Consider the following 22,878-nt stretch of genomic DNA (forward strand, 5'->3'; position numbering starts at 1 on the left):
GGTATTTTTTAATTTCAGCTTTGATTTCCTCATTGATCCATTGTTTTTTCAATAACATATTGTTTAATCTCCATGCTTTCCTTTTTTTCTCCTTTGTTTCTCTGTTGTTGATTTCCAGTTTCATGGCATTGTGGTCAGTAAAGATGCTTGAGATAATTTCTATCTTCTTAAAATTGTTGAGGTTTCTTTTGTGCCCAAGTACATGATCGATCCTGGAAAATGTTCCATGTGCACTTGAAAAGAATGTATATCCTATTTTTGGGGGGTGTAATGCTCTGAAAATATCCACCAAATCTAGTTTTTCTATTGTAGTATTTAATTTCTCTGTTGCCTTGTTTATTTTCTGTCTGGAAGATCTGTCTAGTGATGTTAATGCAGTGTTAAAATCTCCAACTATGATTGTATTCCCATCTGTATCCCCCTTTATCTCTGTTAGTAATTCTTGTATGTACTTAGGTGCTCCTATATTGGGTGCATATATATTAACGAGTGTAATATCCTCATCTTGTATCACTCCTTTAATCATTATAAAATGTCCCTCTTTATCTTTCTTTATGGCCTTTGTTTTAAAGTCTGTTTTGTCTGAAATCAGTACTGCAACACCTGCTTTTTTGGCTTTTCCATTTGCATGGAATATCCTTTTCCATCCTTTCACTCTCAATCTATATGTGTCCTTCTCCCTAAAGTGGGTCTCTTGTATGCAGCATATTGAAGGTTCTTGCTTTATTATCCAGTCTGCCACTCTGTGTCTTTTGACTGGAGCATTTAGTCCATTAACATTTACAGTAATTAATGACAGATGTGTGTTTATTGCCATTTTGAACTTATCTTTGCAGTTGAATTGGTATATCCTCTTTGTTCCTTTCTTCTTCCTTTTGTGGTTTGGTAATTTTCCTTTGTATTATCATGGATTTTATTTAATTTTTGTGGTACAGCCTCATTCTTTATCTCTTTCATGCTCACTTTTTTCTCATCTTCTAAAATAAGCCCCAATTGAGAAGAATCTAATGGCGACCTATTACTGTGAAGTAGCCATCCCCAAGGGCTAGAATGATCTGGAGAATGGTAACGGGATAAGAACCTAGGCTAGTGATTTAGAAGAGCCCATCATCTTCTCCACCAAACAATCCCAGGAATGTCTACAAACCCCAAAGCATGACCAGGACAAGGTTGAGAGCATAATTTTCTAAAAATTTCAGCCTCAGCAACAAGCTACCAGATCCCATGTGCGGGACACAGAGAAGGACAGAAAGAGGGGCACACCAGAGAAGAGTTACTTTGGGGGTGGTGGGGAGGGAGTACTGTGGGTGGAAGAACTAGCCACAAGGCACATACACGGGGTAAGGGGGCTCACCAGGGGAAGAGCACACCGCCACTTACACGTCCTAACTCTAAACTACGCGTAGTCCTTTACAGGATCTCAAATACGGCCATGGCAACCACACGTATTTTTAAACGGTTTGTCTGTGCAAACCTCTGCAGAACCCAAACTTCATGAAAAGCACTTGCCTGTCCTGACCAGCATATCCCAGAGCTGCAGGACTGGTCACTCTCCACCTACGATGAGAGTTTTCGTTTGAAAATCAACTCCTGAAAAGGAACAGAAGAGAACATGGAGGGCACAATGTAAATAATTTCGTTGGTTTTTTTACTCTCGAGCCCTCTTTAGATGAGACAAGAGCCAATAAGCCAAAGTTCAGCGAGGAAGAGAGGGATGAACCTGACCTTCAAGGAGACTGCCCTTCACACACTAATTATAAGTCAGACCACACACATGTGCGTGGATGCATGTCTGCAGGCTGGCTGACTTGGGGAAGGATTTATCCTACAGACAAAGGGAACATCTATGTTCTATTTGTCCATGTAATTAGATAGACTCAGTCATATCTGTGTGTGTGTATGCACATAAATATGCCTACGTGTATATGCAAATATGCAGGTATATACGTGTGTGTAAGTATATGTATATATGTACATGTATATGATTTGTATGTATGCCATGCTCTCTAGCAACCAAACCAAATATTGTAGTCTTATTTGGAATCAAATTGAAGTGAGCTTTCAATTCTGTTATCTTGAAGGGTATAACAGAGAACCATACATTTACAAAGACACCCACTGTGAAGAGGGCAATCAATCTGTTCTAACATTTCTAGTTATCAAAATAAGAACTCTTTAGATGAAGGAGAAAAATAAGAAGAGGAGCCCAGCGGTCCCCAACCTCCTCTTCAACTCCTTTTTCTAATCATTATGCAAATTTGGGAAATCAGGACAGTATTTTTTCCTTGTTCTGAGAGATACTAATCATGTATTCCGTTGTGAAGGAGAGAGGCCATACACCTGGTGATGATTTTGACCATAATGGCAAGCTGGCCACCAGTAAGATCACTTGATCAACATCAGATGACACCTGATCAGAAAGGCTTCCCCTGGCACCTGTGTAAAAGTGCACCTCTCTCCCAAACCTCATTTTTTTAATTTGCTTTTCATCCATTTCCCTTTTTTGGGATGTACGTTCTTTGTGGACTGGGGTTTAGTAGACTTTGTTTATTGTATATCTGTAGTGCCTATGACATTATGTGACCCACAGGAGGGTTCAGGAAATGCTTGCTGCCTAAATGAATCTGTCATCTTTGGCTCTAAATTTGGCTTGGTTGATTGCACTGGGTAAGTAGATATCTAAGTCCTTTGTTAGTCTTCCTTTCCCCAATTTAGGCCTTAGGCAGAACAGAGGAGGATTATTCTATAGACAAGGACACACACACACACACACACACACACACACACACACACACCCCTACCTATATACATATGTACTATACAGAGAGAAAGTGAGAGATCCGTGTATCTGTATATAATCCCTAAGGAAAACAGAATCAAGCTAAAGAAGGTCATTTTCCCATTATCCACTGAAAAAAAGGAACCATACCCAGGGTGACACTTGAATTTCCTTAAAATTCTTTCTTGCAAAGTCTCATGAAGAAACTGGACTTCCCCACTGCAGCGTCCGGGGTAAGCACTATCTTGGAGCCTTCTGGGAGCCGGAAGATTCATGATTATCACCCACCATGTCTGTCCAGGGGAAGAAAGCCACAGAGGATGACAAGGTAGAGCCAGTGTTCTTTCTAGTAAGTTATATGGCATGAAAATGAACAGTGTTCATGAATAAAAGTCTCTGAAACCACCTACCTACAGTGAAAATGCCGAGATGGACTTTCTTGAGTTGCTAACGATGCTGCCTTCACTAGCAGACCCCTGGGGCTTCCAGTCCAGGAAGGAAGCCATGCCTTCTGAGTCATACATCTCTTCATTCCTTATATCAGGAATCTGGTTTTTTTTTTTTAAGTCACCTGTTAAAAAACAAAATCTTTTGTTACCCATACACATTGCACAGTGAAGAGAAGAAAAATATGAACCTGAATCTACAGTCAATGCTGCTATGGAACAGAGCAGCCCCCAAAGGAAGTCTGTGCGCATTTTCCCTAACTTGGTAGAGAAAAACATTCTCCTATGTTCACAAGTATGACCTTTAAAACAATGCCCCTGGCAGATAAAACTCAAACATACACGTATTTCTACTGAAGATCAGGCCTAGGAGAGCAGTAGTTTGGGGCTTATGTCTGTGTCTGAAGCATCATTCCCAAGGCTCTCCTGAGTGCCGTGCGACCTCTGAAATCCCCACCAGAGCTTGTACTCCACCTCCCAGTCGCACTGGTTGGAATCTCTGAGGGTAGACAAGCCGCTGTCGATGCGGCTCTCGGGCAGGCTGTCAACGTCACAATTCATCCTCTGCATGGAATCACAGAGGGCCAGCAAGTCACAGTCCTCATCCATGTAGGAAGAGCGGGATGACAGGGGAGAGGACCACCGTACCTGAGGGCTGGCAATGCTCAAAAACGACACACCAATGGAATCAAGAGGACCAATATTCTCATTCTTGCCCAGAGCCACAACGAGTCCATGATTAAGCATCAGGGGAAAAAAAATGCTCAGAGCAATATCACTTCATTCTATGCAACAATCATTAAGATAAAGACATTTAAATCGAACATTTAATAAATGAAGCTATTTTTTAAAAATCACCTCCTTTATTTTTTGATACAAAAAAAATTAGAATGCCCAGGAGGTAAGTGCAATCAATCTCAAGTTGTGTTAAGAAAAATGTATAAAGGGGTGGGATCAAGATGACAGATGTGGGGCTCAACTCCTCCCACAAATACATTAAAAACACATCTACATGTGGAACAATTCTCACAGAATCCCTATGGAAGTCTGGCAGAAGCAGAGCTACAAGAAAAGCTACAATTACACAAGCAAAGCTATATGAAAAATCTCCACATAACTGAGTAAGCCAAAAAAAAAAAAAAGAATTGGACAGGACCTGCGCCCCCAGAAGAGAGCTTTGAAAGAGGAAAGGTCCCCTCACCCAGGGAAGCCCCTTCACCAGTGCGGAGATCAGCTCAGACAGACAGGGAGCTTCAGAGGCTGGGAGGACAGCACAGGAGCGGCTCCGAGACAGGCAGAGCACAGAGAAGCCGGCCCAGAGGAGCCCAGCGGTCCCCAGCCTGCGGGTGCATGCAGGGCCTGGGGCCTGAGGCTCTGGTTTCAGAGAACAGACTCAGGAGAGCACTGGGGCTGGTGCATGCAGACAGCCTGAAGGGGCTGGAGTTGGGTATAGGCTGAAACTGGGAGTGTGTGCAAAGCAACCCGTGTCCTCCACAAAGCCCCCACTATTAACTCAAAAAGAAATAAAAGGGAACCAAATTGGAAGAGAAGAGATAAAATTATCACAATATGCAGATGGCATGATGCCATATACAGAAAACCCTAAAGACTCCACACAAAAACTACTAGGACTGATCAACAAATTCAGTCAGGGAGCAGGACACGAGATTAACACACAGAGGTCTGTTGCAGCTCTTCACACTAACAAGGAAATGTCAGAAAAGGAAAGTAAAAAAGTAATCCCTTTTAAAGTCTCATCAAAAAATAAAATGCTTAGGAATAAACCTTATCAAGAGGTTAAAGACTTATACATGGAGAACTACAAAACATTGAGTAGGGAAATTAAAGATGATTAAAGAAATGGAAGGATATCCCGAGCTCTTGGATTAGAAGAATTAATATTGTTAAAATGGCCTTACTGCCCAAAACAATCTACAAATTTAATGCATTCCCTATCAAAGTACTCATGACAATTTTCACTAGAAAAATATAATTCTAGAAACTAGAAAAACTAGAAAAAAATAATTCTAAAATTTATATGGAATCTCAAAACACCCAGAATTGCCAAAGCAATACTGAAGCAAAAGAATGAAGTTGGAGTCATAACCCTCCCAGACTTCAGACAACACTACAGAGCTACAGTAATCTAAACAACATGATCTTGGCACAAAAACAGACATATGGGTCAATGGAACAGATCAGAGAGCCCAGAAATAAACCCATACATCTACGGTCAATTAATCTTCAACAAAAGAGGCAAGAATATACAATAGAAAAACAGTCTCTTAGGCAAGTGGTGTTGGGAAAGCTGGACAGCTGCATGTAAATCAATGAAGTTAGAACAATCCCTCACGCCATACACAAAAGTAAACTCAAAATGGCTTTAAAAACTTAAATATAAGATAGGACACCATAAAATTCCTAGAACAGAAGCCACAAGTTTCTACTGTATAGCACAGGAAACTATATTCAATAGTTAGTAATTATCTATAATGAAAAAAGAATATATATATGTGTATATATGTATGACTGAAACTAGCACAATATCATAAATCAACTATACTTCAATTAAATAATAATAATGATACATTTGTAAACTTCTGTATAGTTCTTTATAGCCTTCGACATGCTTTCACATAAATCATCTCTTGCTCTCTGCAGAGCAGCCCCATCAGGCAGACAGGAAGTCTGGTATAAGTGAGAAAGTACCGACTGCTTAAAGACAGAAAGACAGCCCATTGCTTATTAGCTGAGTGACTTTGAACAAGTAATTAAACCTGGAACTCAGTGTCCTCCTCTGTAAAAACGGGGAATTTGTACTTTCCTCAGAGAAAATTTGCAAATTTGATTTTTTTAATTATGAAAAAGAGCTAGTAAACTACAAAGTCAATAAAATATCAGTTATTATGGTTAGACAGAACAGTTTATTATTAATCCCCTTTACAGATGAGAAGCTAGTGATTAGAAAGATGAAGCCAATTGTCCCAGGTGTTCCAGGCAGAAATTGCCATGGTCTTGATAAGGACTCTGGTCTTACCACTCCTGACTCTCTGTTCAGTGCCTATTTGGTCTTCATCATATTCCATATCAGGGCAAGAAACTATGCGTCTCCTCTTGTAAAACATTCTCTTGGTCTAAAGATTTAGGATGACATGTAAATAAGTAAAGACAGTGACTAGGAGAATCTGTGGCTCTAGCATAAAGCAAAGGATTTGCCCATTCAAATTCTGTAATATAAGCATAGTACGTATGGTCTAATGACCTCTGGAAATCAGATATAAGGTTGACATTGACAATAATTTTCCAAGAAGGATACTAGGTAGAATTCTTAATAATTCCGGAGGCTTAAATTGCAATAACCCACAAAATGCAGTTAATTGTCACTTAATCTCATTCAGTATAAACACTGGAAGGAGCATTAAAGGTTAGCGTAAGAACAACCAGAAAAGCAAAGTGATGTGCCCAGATTCACAACGTCACTTTCAGGGATGATTATTTTTTTAAGTACGCATTTTCATGTTAGCTAAGATATTTCCATTAGTTGTGGAGGCAATCTGCATGCAGGAAGTGAATTCAGTACGGTGCCAACGTGTACCAGCAGGCGAGAGCCTACTGACTTTAAGTATTTCTTCCCAGACTCTGCATTCAATGAGGTCAACCTGGTAGCCTGAAATCAGTAATGGTGGGAGTATTTACACCATGGAAATCGTCAAAAGCTACACATGCCTCCTCCCCTTCTCCCCTCTCCAGAGCCTGTGGTCAAGCATCCACCAGCATGCCACTGAGTGCGATGGAGCCTCCTCAGCAGAAACCAACCAGAGCATGGGCCAGAACCAGTCACCCTCTGCTTTCACCTTGGCAGGTTCTCTCCCACTTCTTGCTGACCAGGGATCCTCTAGATCTGGAACCTTCCACAGAGAATGGCAGAAGGGCACCCCAGGAGGTCAGGGGCTGAAGCTCTCATGACTCCAAGTATCTTAACTGAATTTATTTCTCTTAACAAATTATGGAATTTTATAGCCTATGTTCAGTATTCAAATAAAATTTTAACTTTATAACCAGTGGAACTGAGTGAAATAAGACCTAAATAATAGAGAATATACTGAGTTTGTGGATTATTCATTATTATTAAGATGCCAGTTCTCCCCTCCAACTGATCTACAGATGCAATGAAGTTCAATCAAACCCCCAGCAGGTTTTTTGTTTGTTTTGGGCTTTGTTTTGTTTTGTTTTGTTTTGGAAATTGACAAGCTGATTCTATGGAGATTGACCTAAAACAGTCAAAACAACTTAGAGAAAGAAAATAGTTAAAGAACTAATACTTGATTTCAAGGCTTACCAATAAAGCAATAGTCATCAATACAGAATAATACTGGCATAAAGACAGACAAATCAATCAATGGAACAGAACGGAGGGCCCAGAAATAAATCCAACACAAATACAGAAAACTGATTGTGAACAAAGGCAATTCAGCAGAAAGCAGTCTTTTCAACAAATGGGCTGGAACAAATAGATATGCACGTGCAAAAAATACATAAACTTTCATCCATACCTTGCAAAATGGGTCATAAATGTGAAACCTAAAAGAATAAAACTTACAGAAGAAACATAGGAGAAAATCTTTGCAATCTTGGGTTAGACAAAGATTTCTTAAATACCAAGAGCATGATTCATGAAAGGAAAAACTGACAATTTTGACTTCATCCAAACAATTTCTACTCTTCTAAAGACACTGTTAGGACTGGGAACTATATTCAATATCTTGCAGTAACTTACAGCAAAAAAGAACATGAAAATGAACCTATGCATTTTCATATATGACTGAAGCATTATGCTGTACACCAGAAATTGACACAACATTGTAAACTGACTATACTTCAATACAAATATATATACATTTTTAAAAGACACTCTTAGGAGAATGAAAAGACAGGTCACATCCTGGAATAAAATATTTACAGATCAGAATATCTAAAGAATTCTCAAAACTCAGCATAGGAAAACAAATGACTTGATTTTAAAAATGAGCAAAAGATTTTAACAGACGCTTCCCCATAGAGGACATACAACAGTTGCCTGACAAGGAGGGTCAAAGAAGGCAGGTGCAACACAGGGGCATGAGAAACGAGGAATCCAACAGTATGTGAACTATCTTGGCTGTGGTGATGGTTTCTCAGTATATACATGTATCCAATCTTTTCATATTCTACACTTAGAGTATGTACAGTTTATTGGCATTAAGCCTCAATAAAGCTAATAAAGCTGTTACAATATGTTTTTAAGAACCGCAAGTGAAACAATAGGATAAACACTACACGTGCAAGAGGAGTCAAGGTCAGGAAGAGGTGAACGGGGCTAGGGGACTAGGGGAGGGCGTTGAGGAGAGGGGAAGACTTTCTCTGAGCTTTCCAGAATTTAGGAAAGTGGAAAGGAGTTACCAAGGTAGAGAAAATGAATGGAGTGAAAGCAGAGCAATGAACCTGGCTAGAGCCATGGGGTGAGGAACTGGGTGTGGGGAGCCGAGATGAGTCACGCTTACTGGACGGATTTGCAGGAAAATCTTCACTAGGCATGGGCCTGGATGTGTTATTCAAGAGAGACTAGGAGACTGGAACGAACTGGCAACTAGGTGTCATCCCAGAGCCAGAGCTGCTCAGGTGGCAGCAGTGTGCTGGGGTTTCAGAGACCATGTCTGGGCAGGGATTCACCATCCACTTACGCTATTGCCATGGAAGAAAGATGCTGTGGATGCCATGTATTTGCCACCCCTGTACCAGAGCCAAGAAAAACAAGGAGGATGTTATAATTAACAAAGCATTAAGTTATAAGGGGCGGGGCCACGGTCGGGGTGCATGACAACCAATTTGGGAAGTGCTTAGCTGGAAGGCTCAATGAGGTTTGATGGCAGGATAACACACGTGCAGGATAAGTGTTTGATGAACGAATGAATGCACAGATGAAATGGATGGAAAGGAAAAAGGCAGAAAAAACAGGATTTTACTGTTTCTAGACTAGAAAAAGTGCTAACAAAAGAATGGGATAACCATTGAACTGAAGCTGGCCCATGGACTCTGAATCGTTCAACTGCTGGACAAAACATCCAAACAGTTGTTAAACGTGTTATTACAAGATAAGACAACAAAGAGTCATGAAGGCACACGTGTAGTAAAGCCGTTTAAGGTGAAGCATCTGAAAGAAGACATGGTACACAAAACAACGGAAAAGAGTAGAATGGCAACGTCCACGGTGCCCCCACCACACCACAGGACCGCAGGCACCGCGCTGGGCACGCACACAGGTCATCAGACTTGACCCTCCTTAAAGCAGGTAGTGGCACTGTCCCACTCCACAGCTGGAACAAAGGCTCAGAGGTTAGCTTATTTTTCCAGGACCACTTAACCTAGGCAAGGGCAGGACCAGGAGGCAAAATAAGGTCTATCCGATGCCAATAGCCAGGCCCTTCTCACTCAAATTTTCTGCCTCTCAAAGTCAACCGGGCAAATGAATAGGAAAAAAATGGGGGGGGGGGGGGGTGGAATTCAACCTAATATTAGCTATTCAAAGAAATGGGTCTATTTTCTGTTTCCAGTAAACATTAATCTCTCAAATATATTTCATAAGGAAAAAAGATAATTATTTGGCCTATGGAAGTCACTGAAAGTAGCAGCCAATCAACTGTGAGAGTTCCTATACCAATGACTAAAAGTATATTCCATTATAAAACAGCAAAGTCTGCAGAGAGAATTTTAACTTTGGCCACCTGGACTTGCTGCACCCCGAGGATGCCAGGTGTCCAGCCTAAGAGGATTCACCGCATGAATGTGCCCAGCCCACAAACTCCTGTCTTCCCCGTCTTGTGCTCTGCAGCCTGAATCCTCTGATGCATTTCCTCTTCCAACTCACTCCACTGCATGGCTGCCTTGTCCTGGGCTCTGCAGTTCTAAAGGAGGCACACCTTTTCATTATACTCTTGGGCTTGGAACATGAAGAGAAAACTCTGACCTCAGCTATTTCAAGCTCTCTCTATTTTACAGATGAGGAGAAACATACCATTTAAAATAATATTCCCCATTCCTGCCACATCATAAAATGAGATTGGTAATCTGACCAGTTAGGTGTAAAGAGACATTAAAACTAGATATTGAACAAATGGAATAGAGTAGATAAAATGGTATTAAACTAGATTGTTCCAAAGAACAGAGAAAGACACCAAATTGCTGAGAGGCTCTCAATAAATTCTCAAAATCTTTTTAGGTGCTATGACTGAGCTACAACCCTAGGCAAAACAAACAAACAAACAAACAAACAAACAAAAACAACTCCATGGCAAAGAGATGGTTAGATATAATTTTTAAATTTTATTATATGAAACACACAATGCTATATAGTTAGAAGGCAAATAAAGAAGAGATATCAAAAGTTATTTCTAATCAGTTCCCTAAAGTTCTAGAATGTAGATACAGTTACCTTTTAGAAAATTCCTGTTTCTTTTTTTTTAATTGAAGTATAGTTGGTTTACAATGTTGTGTTAATTTCTGGTGTACAGCACACTGATTCAGATATATATATATATATGTGTATATATATATATCTTCTATTTCTTTTATTAATATGATCGATAAATACATTTCTATGGAAGCAGAGCATACTGATTAGCCAAAATGTTGGAAATAAGTAAATTTCCTTGAGAAGAGTTCCAGATAGTTTTATGTAGCAATTGTCTCATATGGTGACATGTGTCACTTGACAATGGCTGAAGCTTCAGATTAAGCCCCCCCCCAAAAATACTTTTTTTCTCTCTCAGCTCTGTGTCCAATTATCTAAATGTTCACATGCATACATCTTGCCTACTCAACTAGGTGGTAAGTAACTTGAAAGCCCCCATGAGACTCATAGAGTCTCATTTGGACCAACAACATGGTGTTAATAAAAGGAGAAACAGTACCTAAATAGAAGACCTCCCATCTTCCAGTCCCATGGCTTCCACTGCACCATCCTACTTACTTTCAACTTAATTTACTTCCTCCCAGCACAATCTGAGCATGCATTAACTTAATTTCTACCTAAGGTTCCAGACAAGCACTGATGGGTGCAGAGAAGACTCCAAAGTAATGTTTTGAAGGACTTATCATTTTCTGCTCCTATTTACTTGGCCACTGTTACATCTTCTTTGGAGAAATGTCTGTTCAGGTCTTCTGCCCATTTTTCATTGGTTTTGTTTGTTTGTTTTGTTTTTTGAGCTGTATGAGCTGTTTGTATATTTTAGAAGTTAAGCCTTTGTCAGTCACATCATTTGCAAATATTTTCTCCCAGTCCATAGGTTGTCTTTTCATTTTATTTACAGTTTCCACTGCTGTGCAAAAGCTGACAAGTTTAATTAGGTCCCATTTGTTTACTTTAGCTTTTATTTCTATTGCCTCAGGAGACTAACCTAAGGAAACATTGCTATGATTTATGTCAGAAAATGTTTTGCCTATGTTTTCTTTTAGGAGATTTATGGTGTCCTGTCTTAATTTAAGTCTTTAAGCCATTTGAGTTTATTTTTGTGTATGGTGTGAGGGAGTGTTCTAACTTCATTGATTTACATGCAGCTGTCCAGGTTTCCCAACATCACTTGCCTAAGAGACTTATTCCATTGTATATTCTTGTCTCCTTTGTCGAAGATTAATTGACTGCAGATGTGTGGGTTTATTTCTGGACTTTCTGTCCTGTTCCATTGAGCTATGTGTCTGTTTTTGTGCCAGTACCATACTGTTTTGATGACTGTAGCTCTGTAGTAATAAGCATGAGATCAGGTCTCTCTATCAAGTGGACCACGAGACTGTGGGATATTTGACTCAGCCTGTCTAGCCTCCCATCCACAACACCCCATCATGCCTTAGAACTAAGCAAATTTTACCCAGAGAAAATCAGCCAAATACTTAGGCATCCTTTAGATTCTAGTCCTAATGTCACTCCACATAAAAATATTTGCTGGTTTCTCTTTCTTCCAGCAGATCTTCTATGCTTATGGCAAGCTCAACCTGTCCCCAGACCTGGTAAATGCCCCTAGGCATGCACATCTCAGCTCATCCAAAAGGTGCTCTTCAAACAACTCAACTTAAAAAATGGGCAATATTGCTAATACCAGAGACACGCAAATCAAAACTACAATGAGATATCACCTCACTCTGGTCAGAATGGCCATCATTTAAAAGTCCATAAATGATAAATGCTGGAGAGGGTGTGGAGAAAAGGGAACCCTCCTATACTGTTGGTGGGAATGTAGTTTGGCACAGCCATTATGGAAAACAGTATGGAGAGTCCTCAAAAAACTGAAAATAGACTTACCATATGATCCAGCAATCCCATTCCTGGGCATGTACCCAGAAAAACAATATAATTTGAAAAGACACACGCACCCCAGTGTTCATAGCAGCACTATTTACAATAGCCGAGACATGGAAACAACCTAAATGTCCATCAACAGAGGACTGGATAAAGAAGCTGTAGTATTTTTATACAATGGAAAATTATTCAGCCATAAAAAAGAATGAAATAATGCCATTTGCAACAACATGGATGGACCTGGAGATCGTCATTCTAAGTGAAGTAAGCCAGAAAGAGAAAGAAAAATGCCATACGATTTGCTTATATGTGGAATCTAAAAAAAAGGACACAAATGAATTTATTTACAAAACAGAAACAGACTCACAGACATAGAGAACAAACTTATGGTTACCAGGGGCTAAAGGGAGTGGGAAATGGATAATTTGGGAATTTGAAAATTGCACCGCTTGTGGAGTGATGGAAATGTTAGCTAACTTGATTGTTGTGGTTTCATCGGTGTATACAACTATCAAAATTCATCAAATTGCACATCTTAAATACGTGTAGTTTACTTTACTGTAGGAAACATACCACAATAAAATGTTAAAAATATAAAATAAAATGTAAAAAAAAATAAAAAATGAAAATATGGTTGCAGCCAAAAAAAAAAATTTTTTTAATTTGTCAACATTTATCCTCCACCACAGTGGATTAGAGTGATATCATTAATCACATGACCCAGAAGACACAAATCTCCTGAAGAAGCACCAGCATCTACATCTTTTAAATTTATATTCTGCACCAAAATAAAGTGGAATGTAAAAGGCCTACAATTCTGAAGCATCTAAGGATGGGAAAAAGTCAAGAGTCATAAATGGAGACAGTTAACTTGACATGCCTTGTCTTATAAAACCTAAGAAACTTGTCAAAGTGTCAAAGAAAGTACTTGCAAGGGAGACAAAAACAGAGGACTTGTGACAATCATGGGCTGACATATTTACAAAAGTCAATGTGTACACGTGTCAATACCAAAAAAATAGGATTGAGAAGATCCTCCATTTATTAGAATTTGCTCTAAGCTTATCACAGAATTTGTTCTTGAAGTGCTCTTCAGCCAGTGTACAGAGAAGACTTTTCTTAATTAAAAACACTATGACCTAAGGACAAGAGTCAATTGCTGATGTCAACAATTTCGAATTGAATAATCAAAAAGTGTAACTCTATAGAAGATTACAAGCAATTTTACAGGGAAAAAAAAGCATACTAAGATCACATTTAAAAAAAAGATATATTCTTCAGAAAAGTATTAGAGATAGATATGAAAAAGCAATTTATTAAAATACTTAAATATTTTCTAAAACTAACTACTCTGCCTATGTAGCTTTTAAATGTTCACATAATTGATATAAAGATTTTCTTTGTGCTAATGTACATAAATGTTTTATATATGTTAGAAATAATTGTATTTTTATTTATTTTCAACAAATTTTAAATAGAACTAGTTTATGGACCACATATATAATAAAAACAATTTGTCAGAAAATAAAAGAACATTTCAATAAAATTGGATAATTTTAAGTATATCAGTTCCTCTCATTTTAGTCACAAGAAAATTCTGGTTTGGAGAACCAATTCTACAGTTGCTCTGCTTTCCTATGTTATTTCCTTCAACTTTCTCATCTTCTAAACACTCTTAGGTATTCACTGTCCTCAAATATTTTAAACAGTGCCCAACACACAAGATACACATTTTCAACAAAGACAAATATGTTATATCTTGGTTGATTTTACATCGTCTCATCCCTTAACTAATTTTTTTTCAATTTTTGAGACTGAAAGAGTCAGGAAACAGCTTTATCCCTCCACAGTCAAAGTATATTTTAAAACTCGCCTATGATCAAAACCAAAACTTTTTGCATTTCCTCTCTGGAAATCAAACCCTGCACATCAGGCAAGCCTCTCCCAAAAAGTTGCCTCTTCCCTGAAGCCTGCCCTGACTGATCCAACCACAAGAAATCCTTCCCCTGTCACATTTTATCTGAACCTCTGTGTACTGAGTTTTCTATGGACGTTTTATCTTCCCAGTTACCCTAGCAGTCTCCATATTCCTTGCAGCACCCAGAGATCTGACCGGCAACAGATTCCGTGTTAATGAATGAATGAGGCCAGAACCTGGGGAAAGAGGACACTGGCGGGAAGCAAAGTGGAGAAGGCAGAGCTTTGTACTGGATGTGAGGCAGGCTAAGGACACAGCCACAGGGAAGTCAAAAGAGAGAGTGGTGAGGAGGGGGCAGATGACCCTTGCCCGGCACAGGGTCAGGAACAAGACAAACTGTGGGAAATCTGATTGCCAAATTGAAAAGGGTCAATCCCCTTCTGAATACAGTGAGCAAGGAGAGCGTCTAGAGAGCACACCAGACTGCATCTAAAACCTACGGGTAAGAGCATACACTCCCCTTCAACCCGCTGGCTGCCTCCTTCTTCGTTTATTTTTCCCCTTTCTCCTCCCACAGTTTCTAACAGGGGAGGTGCCCAATATTTGCTACATAACCTACACTAAGAAAGCTGAGAAGAGTCAAAAATCATCACCTGAAGAAACTGTCTTGCGGGATTTGCAACTAATGTTTCTGATGCACAGAGGCCCCTTCATCTTCTTCCACCTCAGATTTGTGTTTTTAATGGGATGAGATTGCTGAAATCGCAACTCCTGCTGAATGGCTAAAACAATGTTGGGAATCCTAAATATATTCCAATAATAAACTGGGATGCATTTTTAACAAAAGATTATTTATGTTTAAGTTTATAAATACTATTATACAACTGTGAGTTCCAAAAACACAAATTAAGTCACATGATTTGATGTCCATGTACACAGACATAACATATTGCATTACAAAGATAACCCACCATCAGCGCCTACAGAAGAGAAGAATTTGCTTGTCTTTCTAAAACCTCCCAGTGACTTCTTCCCCTGCCTCCATAGGTCAACTAAACATTTTATTTTTTTAACACTTTTATTGTGGTATGATTTCTGTACAGTAAACTACACGTTTCAGATGTTCAATTTGATGAGTTCCAATGAAACCACCACCACAATCAAGACAGCTAACATTTCCATCACTCCCAAGAGGTCCCAGTGACTTCTTAATGTACTACAGAACCGTGAGTATCAGTAAAGGATTCATTTTTCTCTCCCAAAATTAGCATTTTCTGGGATATAAGTGCATTCCATCTGTTCACTCAGCAGCAAACATATTTCCTGAATTCATATTTAATATATATAACATCTAATACTAACTACTGAATGACTGGCATTTAAATTATTGCTATTGTGTAAGGAGAATTGTTAGCTTGAACAGTTAAATCTTGACCTTATGCTCGAGCACATAAGGTCCTGGCACAAAATCTTTTAGAGATTGTACACAAGCTGCTCTGGCCTTCTCAAAAGTCTTTCTCAAAGATTACAAGAGTTTCCTCTGAAAAATCATGTAATTAAATGAGAATTTCATTCCTATGACATCTTTGAACTATCTGAAAACTTAGTGTCTGTTTAGTTACTATAAAAAATATATCATAAGAAGATCTTTTAATCTACTTTTAATTTTGAGTCATTGGTTTTTATCTACCTACCTTGCTACCTAATCATCAAACAAAAAGACAAACCAATAATAATGGTTTTCCAGTCTCTCCTGTTTATGCAGACAGACCAAAAAATATCCAACTAGAGCAAAATTAACTAACAAAAATATTTTCCTGAACGTATTTCCTCTTTAAAATAAAATATTTTTGACATCTTTCATTTCAACATTTCAACAGTTAAAACCCTTTGAGAGGTTCCTGGTCTCATTGAATAACACCTGGGGTGTATTTTCCACAAGGCAGAAGTTTCCTGAGATGCACTCCACTGCTCATCAGCTTTGCACTTCATTGCTTCCCCAGCAACCTGCAGGAAAGTTTAATTACTTTTTCATTTGATTTTCTGAAGAACCAAAGGGTGATTTTCTGGAATGTGATTTTAAAAAGAAGGTAGCCAAGAATCCTATTAAAATCTGACTTTTTCACATTACATCAGGATCAGGTGCCCTGAAAACTAGTCCGCTTTTGTGCTCCCAGAGCCACAGACCACTCAGACAGCAAACCTTCAGATCTGCAAACTCTATCTCCTGAAGGAATCTGACCTCAACCCCTCAGGAGTGCAAAGAAAAGAAAAACCACTCTTCCTTAATTGAGTCATCATGTCAGCTCACTGGCTCATCAGATAAGGAAAAAGCACTTTCAGTCAGCTGTGTATTTGCATCTCTCTCCATTTACATTTTTCATCCCAAACCTTTACTCTGCTCTGGTTTCCAGTTCTGGTTCCCTGAGGTATGAGCTGTCCTCTCTCACCTGTGTGGCTAACATCCCTCCTGGGGTGTACAACTGGCCTAAAAGCTACTAAACAAAATGGAAATAAATGCTGAATGGTTTCTTTAAATGCAAGTGGTGCTAAAGAAGGAACTATAATAAAGTTATTACAATAATCTGCATGAATGGACAAGGAGAACCCACAAAGCAGTAGTGTATGTTTATTTCCATGTATAGTTTTTGTAACATTCCCCCAAAACTCAAAAAAAAAAAAAAGCATTAAAAGTAATTTCAACAACAAACGATGGGGTGGGGGCCCAAGATCTAAGCGCAAGCCCAAATCCTGCCAGACTCCTGTGGCTTCATCGCAGCCTAAGACCATGCCCCCTTTGGCTAGATGCCTACTTCTCACATGTATTCATAATAATAAAAATCCGTATTTTGTGCTTCCCTTTCTAAATGGCATCATTTCTACAAAGATAATTTAGAACTACAGTGTCTACTTTGGGGAACTTTCAAAATGAACAAAACGGGGAAAGGACTTAAAATATACATAAAAATGAAAAAGGAATAAAATCACCAAAAAAATAATAATAATAATCTCAAAATGAAGGCAGCACTCCAGCCATCTGAAACTCACGTATCTGGCACCATGAAGAAACCAAAAAAGACTGAAAGTCAGGAAAGAATGAACAGCAGCCTGTGAGACACCCCCTCCTTGGCAAAGGAATAACCTGCATGCAAAAGGGGATTTAAAACACAATTCTAGTATATCTGATCCTTTTGTTTTCTGAATCTTCAGTAAACAAAGGTACCCAGGAAAGAAAGAAGACCTGACAGTAGTAAGTTGCAACCTGGCAGCCTGACAGCAAGAACAGACAATGCACACAGGAACTGAAAAAGGCAAGCTGAACATCCCCACAAATCCTGGGGACGTCACTATAGCCCAGGATGAAAATCAGCTTCATAATGATGACCTGTGTTGGTAAGGAAAGTGGAAGTCACTTTTCAAACAGTTCTTAAAAGCAAGGCATTCAGTGAGTCCACATGCTTAACAAAAGACATGTGACACACTGCCCATCATGGCACAATATGTGATAGACACAAGGTAGAAATGACCCAAATGGCCATGAATAGAAACATGGATAAACTGTGCTATCTTGACACAATGAATCCTCTACAGCAATGGAAATGACACATCTACAGCTATAAGCCCACGAGCTTAATGTTCAGTGCAAGAAGCCAAACCCATGTAGTAAGGAAAAGAACCGGCCAGAGGTCCTGACTGGGTCAGGGAGGGGCTGCAGGGACTGCAAGGAGCAGAGGGGCTTCTGGGGACCAGGCTGTTTCTTGACATGGATGCTAAATATGCAAGCATTCCATCTGGGAAGATTCAGCAAGCTGAACACCAAGCTCTGAGCCCTTTCCTGCATGTGTGTGTGTCTCTGAAGAGTGCATTCACAAAATGTTACACAATGCACTTGGTAAAGTCTAAATTTCTTATCTTCATGGTACATTCAATCATGAACACTTCACAGTTCAGATTTCAAGTCACCAGAGGCAACCCCAGGCAAAACTGAAAGCACATGGTGATGTTTATCTTTTCCACTTCAGTTCCACATTCTCTTGCTGGGGCTTTTCCACCTTTTTAAAAGCAACTCCCAACCAAACGTGGCCAAATCCCAAACCCTCATTGCTCGTTTCCTCGGCAGAGTTTAATACACGCACAAATTTCCCGGGGATCCTCCTAAAATGCAGAGGCTTCAGTGGGTCCGCAGTCGGGCCTGGAGTCTGCAGGTCTAGAAAAGCCCCCAGGTGTTGCCCATGCTGCTGGGCTGAGGCCTCGAGCTCCAACGCCTGAGACAAGACATTCTGTAAAGTCAGAGTCAGCTGAGCTCCCGGGAGCTGAGAGATGCCTCGCCCCAGGAATATGAGCGTGGAACTCACAGCCTTCTTACGGCTGAGTTTTAGGAACCATCTCTGGTAGAACGTCCTGGGCTTCCCTCTGCCTCTCAAATTGCACCCCTGTTAGCAACCACCAACTCAGGGACAAAAACTAGTAGTTGGGGACAGTGAAGTAAGAACATGTTCCTACTCTCGGGAGTTCTGTACTCTTTCTCATTAAAACGTCAGACTTGGACTTCTGGGCAGAGTACCTTTCCCGTCCATAGCATTTGCAGCAGGGAGGGGGAGTGGGGGAGGAGGCAAGCAGAGAGCACGCAAGCAGGCAGTCGGCCTGGGAAAGTGCTGGCATGATGTGCCCCATGGCTGAGGCTGCTTAAATCCAGGATGCCTTTTCTGCGAGGGGTTCAGTGTGGGGCCACGGATATTCTGATGAAGAGTTAGGTTGTAGGGTGAGAAAGGAGGGGCAGACACCAGGGTGAATAAGCGCTCATCTCCCCAGGGGGTGCATCTCAGAGCCATGAACACAGGTAGAACAAGCCTCTTCTTGGTAGAAAGAAATATGTTAATGACTTTAAAGTCGCCCCAGAAATTGGTATGTGGTTTTGAAATGTTTAGGCATTTGGAAGGGGTACAAGAAGCATATAACATATGTGTAGGGATTTTTCCAGATTCAAATAAATATTTGAACATTTTCTGGTGCATATTTTATAAGATGGAAGCAGAAAAAAAAATCCTCTCTGATCTCTCCAAAACTGATTCCCATAACATTAGGAATCTCAAAAACAGAGTATCTGAAAAACATTTTTTTAGTAGCTGCAATGGTTAATTTTACATGTCAACTTGGCTAGGCTAAGGTGCTCAAATATCTGGTCCTACATGTCTGGACGGTGCTGCGAAGGTCCCCTGTATATGAGATGAGGATTTCAATCAGTTAGACTTTGAGTAAAGCAGATTACCCTCCACAATGTGGGCCTGCCTCATCCAATCAGTTGAAGATCTTTACATGAAGACTGACCACCCCTAAGGAAGAGGGACTTCTGCCAGCCCACCCTGCAGATTACAGACTTGCCAGCCTCCACAGTCATGTGAGCCAATTCCTTAAAATAAATCCACCCACCGACCCCACCCGTCCACCTCTATACACACACACAGTCACATCTTTTTGGTTCTGTTTCTCTGGGGAACCCTGACTAACACAACGATTTATATCATTGTACTTTCATTGCGGTTAATCACATAAACAAACGTACTGGCTCACAGTGAATACCCCCAAGCATTGCTTAAAAGACTTGAGTAAGATTATTCAATTTACTTAGTTGAATAAGTTGAATCCAATGAGAACTGAATTCTTATTCAGCTGCTGAATAAGAACTTTAATTTTAAATATCATTCTACAGAGTGGGTCGCTTTTTACGGCCCAAGTGCTCACCTCTAACAAAACATTTTAATTCTCACCAGGTTCATTAGGATTGTGACAACCTGTCTACTAGATGTGAGGACTTTCGTGGACGGATTTTTATCAGCCTGAAGACAGTTTATTCACTGTAGTCTTTGAGGAAAGAGGCCGTGCATTATCTTTTCAGACCAATATAAAACCTCTGGATCTGTACACACAGCATCAAACTAGCCCTATTTCTGGCTTGGTGTCTTGCTTTTGCCTCCCATGAATCGGTACTCAAGACTAGGGCTGCTCTGCCACACTACATGTTCCTACAGCATCAGTGAGCTTGCCCCCGAGGTCAACAGGTTTTTTGAGTTTCTGGGTTTTTTTGTTACTGTTTTTTTGAATATTCTGGTTGCAAAGCTGCATAGATATGGAGAGATCCACCCCATCCCTACTTTTGTTTTCATATGTCCTGCGTGTGTTTGCAGAATATAAGGTTTTTCCAGCATGTATGTACTAGAGCAGAAATGCATGCCCTGTAATTTATCTTTAATATCCCCAAGCTAACCACCTGTGCCAGACTGAAGTACATGCTACGCCACCAGATCCCCAAGGAGGAAAAGAAATAGTATTTGCATCACAAACACTAGTTTATAGCACGACCGTCAGAAAACATGGCATTTGAACATCCTAACACATGGATTTTTCCAAGCAAATATAGGTTGACTCCTCAGAAATTCGTCCACCTCAGCCAGAGCGGACTGTAACTCTATTCTATAGAAGCAAGAATTACGGGGTGACTGGGTCACATCAGGTGGTGGAACTCTGCAGCCACCCTGCCCAAGGAGATAGGTAACAAGTCAGCACATCCTGCCCCATCTTTCCCGGACCCCTCCACCTCAGGACCAAGCAGCCCCAAGAGGGGTTCAGATTTCAGAATGAGTAACTCATTTGCTCTTTTTTGTTTCCTATTCAGACATTAAAAAAAAAAAAACACTCTAGGTCAGAGATACCATTACCCAAGGCCACTTGGGCATGCTCCGTAATTGTGTAGTTTAAATGATCACAAGGGGGTATCATGGCTGAACATTCCCCAAAATGTCCCAAAAATAAATTTTTTAAAAAATTGAAATTGAAGAGCATGGTTGCCCTCAGCATGTGTGTGGTGGGAAGGGGCTCTCAGAATGTGTCATTATCTCCAGTGTTTCTGCATTGGTCACCTAAAAACAACAGGTGTGAATACAGGTAAGGGACAGAGCCTGTATTTAGGACTGATCCAAAAAGATACAAGACACAGAGCTTTTGTGGCTATCCAAATGTCTTATCTCTGTAAAAAAAGAATTTCCGTGTTTTCATGATGTTTGCTTTTCCTGTGGTTAAGAAACATGTAACATGAAATCTACCTTCTTCACAAACTTTTAAGTAGACGGCATTGTTGACCATGTGCACGTTATTGATCTCCGGAGCTTTTTCATGTTGAATGACTAAAACTCTAGAACCCACTGAACAGCGACTCTTCATTTTCCAATCCCCCAACCCCCAGCAACCACTGGTTAAGAGTCAGCCACTTTAGATACCTCACATAAGTGGAATGATACATTATCTCTCCTTCTGTGACTGGCTTATTTCACTTAACCCCATGTCCTCAAGGTCCATCCATGTTGTCACATACCGCAGAAATTCCTTCTTTTTTTTTAAAGTCGAGTGACATTCTATTGTATATATAAACCCCATTTTCTTTATTCATTCCTCTGTCAATGGACACTTAAGCTGTTTTCACCTCATGGCTATTGTGAATAGTCTGCAATGACCATGGAGGGGCAGACACCTCTTCAAGATCCTAATTTCAATTCTTTTGAATATACGTGCCAAAGTGGGATTCCTGGATCATATGGTAGTTCTAGTTTTAATTTTTTTGAGGAACTTCCTTACTCTTTCCCACAGTGGCTACACCACTTTACATTCCCAACAACAATGTACAAAGGCTCCAATTTCTCCACATTTTCACTGGCACTTATTACTTTCTGTGTTTTTTTTATAACAGCCATCCTATCTTAACAGATATGAGGTGATATCTCATTGTGGTTTTGATCTGCATTTCTCTGATGATTAGTGATGTTGAGCATCTTTTTACCCCCATAAAAATGTTTCTCCCTGAAGGACAAAATATTCTAACAATGAAAGGAAATACCACTGTGGTACCAGAAAATATGACCTCTCATCACCAAATCCCCTCACTTTTCATCAGAAATCATTCCATTCCAATCAATTTTTTTTTTACATGTCTTAAAACTGTGACAGACAAGTACATCCAGCTTCAAATGAAGAGTAAGAAAGACAGCAGGGCCCAAGGTGTTCTGGGCAGCTCAGTGCTTTCAGAGCTCAGCCCTTCTCCCCCAAGGACACACCCATCAGGGCAGCATAACCTGGAGGTAGAAAACATCTTACAGCAACAACTGCTGAGCCTGAACAAGGTAACTCTGAAAAGCACAAGAACATCCAAGAGCAAAAGAAGAATAAAGACAGACTAACTTCGAGTCAAAACACTAACCCACAGATTTGGAAGCGGAAGAAAGCAATGATTAAAGATCTAAATTAGGGAGCCATGAGACCACATGCTCACAACCACAAGGATCTTCAAAGCAAGATTACACATGACCCTTGGATTTACCAAGGCACAGGCAGGAAACAGGGGTTGCAAACTGGAAAC

At 40.0% G+C, this 22,878-nt stretch overlaps 1 pseudogene; it reads right to left on the bottom strand.

Moving 5' to 3' along the window:
- LOC123616264 (ras and EF-hand domain-containing protein-like) overlaps positions 1-22,878 on the bottom strand; it is a 218,416-nt pseudogene that overhangs the window by 5,008 nt on the left and 190,530 nt on the right.

This window comes from Camelus bactrianus, chromosome 4, assembly GCF_048773025.1.
Source record: "Camelus bactrianus isolate YW-2024 breed Bactrian camel chromosome 4, ASM4877302v1, whole genome shotgun sequence".
Taxonomy (NCBI): Eukaryota; Metazoa; Chordata; class Mammalia; order Artiodactyla; family Camelidae; genus Camelus; species Camelus bactrianus.